The sequence below is a fragment of the Dipodomys merriami genome, unplaced genomic scaffold, assembly GCF_024711535.1.
Source record: "Dipodomys merriami isolate MVZ:Mamm:240054 unplaced genomic scaffold, mDipMer1.0.p SCAF_340, whole genome shotgun sequence".
Taxonomy (NCBI): domain Eukaryota; kingdom Metazoa; phylum Chordata; class Mammalia; order Rodentia; family Heteromyidae; genus Dipodomys; species Dipodomys merriami.
Genome location: NW_027204938.1, coordinates 593,078 through 604,012, shown reverse-complemented (window position 1 = coordinate 604,012; position 10,935 = coordinate 593,078). Strand labels below are relative to the sequence as shown.

Genomic DNA, 10,935 nt, shown 5'->3' with positions numbered 1-10,935 from the left:
CTAGTTGAACAGATACATCTATTCAACATTAAACAAGTATATATTAATCGGCTGCGAACCACAAAGAAGAATTTGGTAAACCAGAAATTATTAGGTTTAGGGAGAGATTTGGGTAAACAATAGGAATAGAGTGATGTGGAAAGGTTCAGGGAGAGTTAACTGAGTCCTAATCTCAAAGTAGGAAATAAGTTGGATAGGATGAAAGTAGAGAGAGAGAAAAAAAGAAGAAAGAGAAAGGGAAAAAAAGTGACCAAAATGTAGAAAAGTAAAAATTAAAAATATGATGCAGAAAGGAATACAAACTATTCAGAGAAGAACGTGAATATAATGAGAGACGGGGAGGAATATAAAGGAGATGTGAAAAACTTAAAAATAAAAATACCTAAAATATTATATAGGTATAAAGAGGTAGTGGTGCTATTAAGGAATTTAAGTCTAAGAGGTTTTGAATTGAGTAATGAATTTGTGGATTAAGTGTGTACACAATGGGGGATAAGGTCTACTAATCGACTACGGGTTTATCTGAGGATGTTCAGAACAACAATTAAGTCACATAAAGAAGAACAAAAGAGAAGAAAAGGTGAAAAGGATAAGAAAAAAGAAGAAAAGATCAGAAGTTCAGTAGAGCTAAACAAAAAACAAAAAGAATTTTTTAAAAGAAAAAGAAAAGTAAAGAAAGAAACATGCGCACACACATATACTCCTAAAATAAAAATTCTAAGAGAAAAAAAAGTTACTAGAAAAATTTTTTTCAAAAAAGGTAAAAATTAAAAAAAAGTTTCCAAAAACATTTTTTTATAAATGGTACCAAAAAAGAAAAAAAGAAAAACAAAATTTTTGTGAGGGGTAGGAAAAATCATGTATCTCCCTTGTGTCCATAACCAGCCTCAGGTTGGAGTCTCTGGTCTTTTTGTGGTGTTTGATTTTCCTGTGGCTTGGTTGGTTTCTTAAGTCAGTTTGTTTGAACAGGCAGAAAGATGCTCTGCTTTACCCAGGATTTTGTGATCCTCGTCCCAGGTTAGTTCAATGGAAGGGAGATCTGCTTTGAGTATCACAAAAGAGGGAGACGGCTTTTTCCTCAAGTTTGGAGATGCTGTGATGAGGCTAAGTTCTGGGTAGTGTTGAAGCCTTTCAGCAAACAGTAGCTTTTCCCAGGGGCTAGTTTGTGATAAACTCAGAGAGCCCAGCCTGAAGTCACTCTCAGGGTTTCTGTTTACTGAATTTCAATTGATTGTCAAGGCTGCTAAAGGAGGGGCAGCCTCTGGCTCTGATTACCCAGTGAAGAAAGCCACTCCTGGGGCTAGCACCTGAGCTGGGTGACTTTTCCCTGGGTGGAGCTCAGTCTGGCAGGTCAGCTTAGGTTCTTGTGACCTACTAAATGACTCTAGTTTTCATCCAAGGCTTAAGTTGGAGCTAGCAGCTCCACCGAGCATTGTCAGTATCCAAGATGGAGATCTCCAGTACTGGAGGGTGAGGGATGGCCTTCCCTCCTCTGCTCCCTGAGAAGTATTGAGGAAGCATTTTATACACTAAATTTGGAATGATACAGAGAAGATTAACATGGCCCCTGCTTAAGGATGACAGGCAAATTCCTGTCATTCCATTACCTAATTTGTTAGGAAGTGGAAAGACTTGGGAAATAGATTATGAAGTGTAATAAGCCAAGTCCAAACAAACATAAGTCCCATGGTTTCCCTAATTTTCAATAACTAATATATGTCTGGGATAAGCAGAAAACGTCAAAAGCTATGTGCATATGACAAGAAAAGATTATGTTAAGGTAAATGAACCGAAGTTAGTGACACAAGTGGTTTTTTCTTTCTTGCTATTGTTTCTCACATACGTATAACGTTCAGTATGGTTTTTTTTTTTTGTTTGTTTCTTTATATGTTCGGACCCCATGTTAAATCACTTATTTTCACTGTATTTGAAGTTGGTGCACCTACATCTTGTATATAGTCTCTTCTAATTTTTGGATGGGAAGGAGACAAAGAAAATGCTCAAATAGGAATACAGGTTCACCCATTGTAACAATTAGATGCACAAGACACTATGTTGTAAAATGAACTTTACAATTGAGGCGGGGGAAGGGAGGAGGTGAGTGGACTTGTGGAGGTGGAAGGGAAGGGATAGTAGGGGAATAATAAAGGAGGAGTTAACAATGCTTGTTAGGAAATGTACTCATTGCCTTGCTTGTGTAAGTGTGACCCTTCTGTACAGTAATTTTGCAATTGAAAGACCCCAGACTCACTGGGATACTTTCTCAACAGGAGGGCACCCCAGAAACCAAGACTCCAAACCAGCAGATGCAACAAGCAAGAGGAGTTTATTTGGCATTTGTGCAAACGGACTCTCTGCCCCGGGCAGTCAGAGCGCCCTGAGCAGCAGTTACAGGCATTTTTAAAGGCAAAAACCACAAATTAGCATAAAACACTCTTTGTAAAACAATTGTCTCATGGTTGGTCTAAGGGGGGGGTTTACATGGTTACAGGCCTATGATTGGTTGACATTTGGCTTAGCTTGTGGTCTTGCCAGGTGGTCGTTGTCAAGGTCCATCCCGGGGATTGTTGAACTGAACTGGAACTGAAAAACATAAACTAAAACTGAAAAATATGTACTATCTGTAAGCTTTGACCTTGTCCTGGAGTGGGCTGACATCCGGACATCTGGGCCGGCCGATATCCGGATATCTGGGCCTCGAGACTCTGCCCAGTTTTATTTCCCAGGGAAGGGGGTCTGAATGCAAGCATATTTACAGAAGCAAAATCAGCAGTTAGCAAGTTAGTAATGGTAATGGTAAAGTGAGGTTTTTAATTTTTAATCTTTCAGCAATGAAAACATATAAAAATGTTCTGAGATGGAAGAGTTTATTTCCTTTATTTTACTCATAATATCGTTAAGAAATTAATGCACAACACTAATATGAAGGTATTTTGAATAAATGTGTGTGTGCCCACGCACTTGCATGTGTGTTGGCATGCTCAGAGTTTGAAATCAGGGCTTTAAAGTCTTGCTAGGCCTTTTTGCTCTATTGGTGAGCTACTAAATGAGCTACATCTCCATTCCTGGACCTTTGCTAGTTCATTAAAAGTTTTGAAAAATAATCTCATGAATTTATTTCGCCCTGATAGGCTTCCAACTGTTATCCACAAATCTCAGGCTCCTGAGTAGATATCCCCAGTAGTTAGGATTACAGGCATGATAAACCAGCAAAAGGCTTTCAGAATAACGTATAAAGTAGAAGAAAATTTACTTCACAGGGGCCTGTTTTATCATCTCCTACTTTTAAAACATTTTGGATTGATTATATGTGAATTTATTTCGTTTTAGAATTCTTAAAAGACAGTAAGTGTTAATATTTAAAAGTTTTAGTACTTTTTAAAAAGGATACCGGAACTGTGGGACAGAAGAAATATGCCTCTCTTTGTACCTCAATTTATAAGTTCTGTGCATGATAACCCAATGTGACCAAGACATTGTATGCTATTATTTCTTGGACAATATGAATATTGAATTGAGGGTGTCATAGAATGAAGAGATTTTATCTACTTTTTGTGTATTGCTGAAAGACTTTTGGAAACTTTGACTCATTTTCTTCCTCACTCTGTGTGTCTTTGGGCCATACACTTACTGCCTTTAATTACAATTTTTCCCAACACTAAAATGGTAATAACATTAGCATTATAGCAAATGTTATCTTAAGAATTAAAGGAAATAACACTTGTGAAATACTTAATATAAACTTCTATGGATGAGCTTTGAGTTTAGCCAGCAGTCTTTTTTAAATACTAAATAAAATGTGATAAGTAGTACAGAAAACATTACATGTAGTGAGCAACCAGAACTAATATCTATTGACCATGCTCTGCTTCCAAGCAAGCCAGTGGGATAATTTCTCATGCTGTAAATCAAACTGGTTATCTTATGTCTTGTTAGAGTAAAAATACCAGAGACAGAACGATGAAGTTATGTTGTAGACTGAGATGAAATCGATATGAAAATGTGTAAAACTGATAAAACATAAAAGTATTTGAACAGTATATTGTGTTTTACAACAATTAAGTTACATCGCAAAGATAAAGAAGACCTAGAAGAATGAATTCTTTTTTTGTTGTCCTATCATAAGTCCTTAGATGGATGAACTCTTTCCTCATTCTTATACCGGCATCATCTGATGAGAGGAACTGTATTTTTTGTTTGCTTCCTTCCATTTATTCTTCAGTTTGAAATTTGAACCATTGGGACTGAAAGAAACCAAGGGAAATTAGATAAACAGGCTGTGGAAAAAACAATCAAAGTAAAATGAATGAAATACAGCCTTGTAAAAGGTCTAAATAAATTGAGATATATAGTCACAAGTGTAAACAGAAAATGATTTAAGCAATACCATCTTATTGAAAATTGAAAAATGTTAGGAGTTGCTACATTTTTTTCTTTTCTACCTTTAATTAATTATTGATCTGGTTTAAAGAGCTTAAAGATGAGATTAACATGAAACTGGATTAAAAATGGACAAAAGGCTGCATAGACAAGTTCTCCATACAGCCCTGAAAATCGCCTGTGGGTTTACAAAGTTGTGTTTAATACAACTTCTATGCTGGCTTAATGCTTTCTGAGTAGAAGTCATTCGATAAATATAATTCAAAATTACTATGATACTACTTCATAACTATTGTAACTCATAAAAAATCAATGGAACCAGTTTGGTGGTAAAGGCTTGTAATTCCAAGCATTTAGGAGGTTGGATTTAAGTCTAAGGCCAGTTTGGATTACTGCAAATAGTATAAACCTGCCCTTTATTACCTTTGAACAAAAGGTAATAATGTTGGTGAGTGGGGAGAAAAGGAAATTTTCTACACTCTTGGTTAGTATTCTCACTGTAGAAAGTAGTATGCAGGTTTCTAAAGAAATTCAAAGTTGAAATATCATCTGACCCACCAATCATGTGATTATTTCTCACTGGGTAATTCGTAAATATATCTATAGTTAATTCTTATTCAAAACAGCCAAGATATAAGTCAAAGTTCAGTGTTCAACTACATACTAATAAAGCAAATGTGGTACATGCACAAATATCTTTATCTGTTTCATCCTTAAAATAGCAAGAGAATTTTCCCATTAGCCACAACTTACAATGACCTGAAAGTTGTATTCTAAATGAAGAAAAATGTTGTGTTCTGATCTTTGTAAACACACACATACACACACACACACACACACACACACACACACACACACACACACACACACACACACACACCTCAAACATTAAGACGGATTTATTTTAAATTAAAGCAAAGTGTAATTTCTGGAACATTTAGTTCACAATGTAGAAGATAGTGGATATACAGTATGACCAGGTATAGAGTTGTAATGTACAACATGAGGATACAGGGGACAACACTGACCTTACATCAGAATGAAGCTAAGTAAGTAGGAGTTGTTCTTCCTAGGGGAGCATTATTGTGTACATCAAGTATAATCTTAGTAGATGAGCAAAATAACTCAATACCTATGTACATATGACCATATAAGATGATTCTAAATGAAATGAACTCCAAGACATGTTCTTTGTTGTTGTTGTTCTTAATGTACTACATGATTTATTTTTATCTTTTTTATGTTTTCCCCACCTATGGGTTATCCGCTATAGTCACTGTATTTGATTTTGATACATTTAGTATTGTAAATATGTTGATCTAAACTGGGGAAGGGAAAGGGAAAAACAAAATGGTGAGACAAAGGACAAAATGGGAACCTCTGCAACAGTGATACTCACAAGACAATATTTTGGAAATAATCTTGGGAGGTGCATTGGGAGCGAAGAGGGAGAAAAATGGGGGAAGGAGAAACAAGTTAGAAAAGCAATAAATGCATTACCTTACTTATGTAACTATACCCCCTGTGTACACTACCTTGAAAATAAAATTTAAATAAAAAATATATGGGAGTAGCAATACAGTCGATGGGACTAGGGGAAATTCTGTACGACAAAAAGAAGAGTAGAACAACTGTGGAGAGCAGCAATTTAACTTTAACATAGGAAGTATTAAACTAGCATACAGATTTTCAGCCTTATGTCAGTCACTAGAAAGGGAAAACAAAGTGCATAATCAACAAAACAATAGAGATAAAATAGAAAATTAAACAATTGAGGTGAAGAGATGACTTGGAACAAGAATAACAAATGACACAGTTAGGAAACAATAACAAGATGGTAAGTTTAATAAATATTAAATTAATTCTATTAAATGTAGTTTACATCACAATTTGTTAGAACGATAATTTACATCACAGTTTATTAGTATATACTTTTAATAATATATTAGTTATTATTGATTACTTCATATTGAACATTTAATATATAATTTTAATTTCTGCCAGGTATAGAAAAGAAAAAAATGAAACTTATTTTAATAATATATTTCATGAATTGTGAAATTAGAAGCATTACAATTTAAACAAATAATATATCATTATTGTTTCATTTCTGCGAATTAATGTAATAATTCAACGTATATTGTACACAGCACTCATTTTAATATGAAATAATAAATTATTGCACATGTCTCAGTATTAGGTGGAAGAGTTCAGCATTTTAGTGAAATTCACACCACACAATACAGGAGGGATTACTCCTCTCATCTTGATAAAATTATGGAAATTTGAATTCTACATGCATGTTAAATTCCTGCTAGGTGACATCTAAAAATTATACACAATCATATACACGAGGACTATTTCAGATTATACTTAAACATCATATTCATTAATTAAATTTTTATTATTTTGTACCAAATAAATATGTACAGAGAGACTGAATTTCTGAGTAGATGATGATGTATCTGTGCCAGATTATTCATATTGAGGCTTATTTTATATTTCTGACATTGTTTCTACAGTTGGTTTTAATTTTCCGTAAGGGATTAAGTGTATTATATTGGATATATGAAAGTAAACTGAATGTTTATTTCATTAATCCCTTGCCTCTTTTCTAATCCCAATATAATTTATCTATGTGTTTGAAGTAATGAAAATAACAACAGATATAAGCAAGATAAATCAGTCTTTAGTCGACAAGTATTTTCACATTTATTTTGATAGTTGGTCCTCTTTTACACTACAGAATATTATTCTTGGGAAAATGTGCTCCAGGCTGGCCACAACTGCAGAATATTATGGTTTGATCTATAAGAGAAGGAAGGAAGGGGACCTTCCTTCCAAAATTCTGCTCCCTGGGATGTAAGCTGTTTTATGGTCCTGAATAGGAAATGAACATTTTTCACAGTCAATCTTGAAAAGCCATCTTGATAGACCATTTCTGTAAGTGGTTACAGAGGATTATTGATTCCTTTGCAAGGATGCCAGATTGCCTCATTTTGGGAAAATTTAAACAGGAATTTAGTCAGCTGTTTTTTGAATCTTTAGGAGAAAAACCCATTGACCCTAGGTCAGGGGACCACTGGGATCCAGAGAAGCTACTACCTTAAATAGTAATCCTACACCTCTAAAAAAAAAATACTACACCAAACAAATAAACAAAAACTCCAGTAAGCACAGCCAGTCAGGGCTGCTATCACAGCCTACACGAAGTCAGGGAAAAACATAAACTGAAAGTCATTTAGCTGATGAATATATTTTTAATGAGGCAGACTCAAATGAATCTCCAGAGAGAATGTCAGAAAGACTGAACAAAGAAACTAAAATTGGTTACACAATGATTAAAAAGTAGAATTCCTTGTAGAACAAATAAATCATAAAAAGCCTGTGCATGTAAGAACAAGACAGCAGACCAAATTCAGAAATGGGTCAAATTTGTTTTGATGTAACAGTTCTTGATTTAGGTACTAGCAATTTCCATACAATTGATTCAGTCCCACAGCTGAGTTGATACTGACTGTTGTATTCTTACATGAACTAAAAGAGAAAATTTACAAATGTCTGATGAAATGAGTTGAAGGTGAAGTGTTCTATTAGTGATATCTGAGGTTTAGACACAAGTGAAGAGGTGGATTTTCTTTTCTAAAAATCCCCCATTTTTAGCCTGGTGCCACTGGCTCACAGCAGTAATCCTAGCTACTCAGGAAGCTGAGATCTGAGGACTGCAGTTCAACAACAGCCTGGGAAGGAAAGTCCCTGAGACTCTTATATCCATTTACCCACCAGAAAAACAGAAGTCACACTGTGGCTCAAAAGATAGAGCACTCACCTTGAGTTGAAGAGCTCAGAGACAGTGCCCAAGCGCAGACTTCAAGCCCCTGGAACAACAATAAAAAAATTAATAAAACCAGTTCCTCTTCTTGATCTTCTCTATGTAGGATACATTTGATTAACTTCTATCCTGCTGATTTGGTGGAGGTATATTTTTTCAAGTTTTCATTGTCATGAAATATGTTTAAATATTCTTTAAATGTAAAGGACAGATTGGCTTGGGACCATATTCACGGTTGGTAGTTGTTTACCCTTACTGTTTGTAATATATCATGCCAGGCTCTCCTTTTTACCATATCAGCTAAGAAATCTGTATTTATTCTGACTGTATATCCTTTATAAATAATCAATCTTTTCTCTATGGCAGCTTTCATAATGCTTTCCTTGATCTTTAATGATCCTCTAATGGATTATGATGTGGTGGTGGATTGTTTAGTTATAGAATTCTGTTTGGTTTCTAAAGGCTTCTCTTCTCTGAATGAGCCTATCTCTTTGGATGTTTGGCATGATCTCTGGTAGAATTCTGTAATATGTTTCCCATTCATTTGTTTCCTGCTCTTCTCCTTCTTGATACCTATCTTCCCGAAATTTGATCTTCTAACTGAGCTCTTATTCTTGGTTGTTTCTGTGGTGATGTTTCCATTCTCATCTCTGAGTTTATTTATTTGGTTGTTTTCTCTTTTTTTTCTGATAAGATTTGCTAAGGGTCTGTCAATTTTATCAATTTTTTCGAAGAACCAACTCTTTGTTTTGTTGATTTTTTCTATAGATTTTTTGGATTCTAATTCATTTAATTCTGATTTAATTTTAATTATTTCTTTCTGTCTACTGGATTGGGGTTTATCTTGCTGCTCTCTTTGAAGGAGGTTCAGATGTCTCATTAAATTGTTGGTTTCAGATCTCTCCAATTTGTTGATGTGTGAACTCAGAGCTACAAAGTTGCCTCTGAGTACTGACTTTGTTGTGCCCCAGAGGAGCTGGTAATTTGTGTGTTCATTTTTGTTGAATAGCATGAACATCTGAATTTCCTTTCTAATCTCTTCCATGAACCACTAGTGATTCAGCAGTGTGTTGTTCAACATCCTTGTGTTACCGGATTTTCTTTGGTGGCTTTTGGTGTGAGTTCTAATTTTATTCCCTTTTGGTCAGAGATAATGCAAGGTATAACTTCATTGTTTCTGAATTTGGACAAGTTTGCTTTGTAACCTAAAATGTGGTCTACTTTAGAAAATGTTCCATGTGCTGCTCAAAAAACGTGTATTCTGAAGCTGCTGGGTTAAATATTCAGTAGATGTCTATTAAAACTGGTTGATTGAGGTAGCTGTTTATATCTGCTCTTTGTCTTATGAGTTTTTGCCGAGTTGATCTATTTAGTGGGGAGAGTAGTGTAATAAAATCCCCTACAATTAATGTCTTTGGATCTATGTGGGATTTGAGGGAAAGTAGTGTTTCTTGGATGAATTTGAGTGCTCTGTTGTTTGGTGAATAGGTATTTAGAATTATAATATCCGCCTGAAGTAGAGATCCCTTAATTAGTATGTAGCGACCTTCTTTATCTCTTCTCACAAATTTTAATTTGAAGTCTATTTTATCTGATATTAGTATTGCAATTCCTGCCTGTTTATTGGGGCCGTTTGCTTGGTAGATTTTGCTCCAGCCTTTAACATTGAAAATGTGTTTGATTTTACGGGCAAGATGTGACTCCTGAGGGCACCAGAGAGAAGGATCTTGTTTTTAATCCAACTAGACAGTCTATGTCGCTTAATTGGAGAGTTAAGTAAGTTAATATTGAGAGATAGGACTGAGAGGTATTTGGGAGGTCCTGCCATATTATCCACCTTCTTGGGTGCTGCTAAAACTGGGTTCTTCCTATGGTTCTTGGATTCTCAGTTTGGGTTCAGTTTCTTGGCCTTTATTATGGTCTTGTTGGTTTTCTATGTGTAGGACATCTTTAAGAATCTTTTGTAAGGCTGGTTTGGTGGAGATGTACTGTTTCAATTTTCCTTTGCTATGGAAGGTTTTTATTTGGCCTTCAGTTATGAAGGAGAGTTAAGCTGGGTACAGTATTCTTGGGTGATTGTTGTTTGATTTTAGAGCATGGCATACAGGTTGGAGTCTCTGGTCTGTTTGTGGTGTTTGATTTTCCTGTGGCTTGTTTGGTTTCTTAAGTCAGTTTATTTGAACAGGCAGAAAAATGCTCTGCTTTACCCAGGATTTTGCGATCCTCCTCCAAGTTTAGTTCAATGGGAGGGAGATCTGTTCTGAGTATCACAAAAGAGGGAGATGGTTTTTTCCTCAAGTTTGGAGATGCTGTGATGAGGCTAGGTTCTGGGTAGTGTTGAGGCCTTTCCGCAAACAGTAGCTTTTCCCTGGGGCTAGTTTGTGAGGAACTCACAGAGCCCAGCCTGGAGCCATTCTCAGGGTTTATGTTTACTGAATTTCAATTGATTGTCAGGGCTGCAAAAGGGAGGGGCAGCCTCTGGCTCTGATTACCCAGTGAAGAAAGCCACTCCTGAGGCTGGAACCTGAGCTGGGTGACATTTCCCTGGGTGGAGCTGAGTCTGGTAGGTCTCTTTAGGTTCTTGTGACCTGCTAAATGACTCTAGCTTTCTTCCAAGGCTTGAGTTGGAGCTAGCAGCTCCTCCGAGCTTTGTAGGTATCCAAGATGGAGATCTCTGGAACTGGGGGGTGGGGAGGAGTGGCCTTCCCTCCTCTGCTCCCTGA

The 10,935-nt window shown here is 35.9% G+C and overlaps 1 pseudogene; it reads left to right on the top strand.

The window, feature by feature from the left end:
* Positions 1-1,503: 1,503 nt before the first annotated feature.
* Positions 1,504-1,616, top strand: LOC138803572 (U6 spliceosomal RNA; annotated as a pseudogene).
* The last annotated feature ends 9,319 nt before the right edge of the window (positions 1,617-10,935 follow it).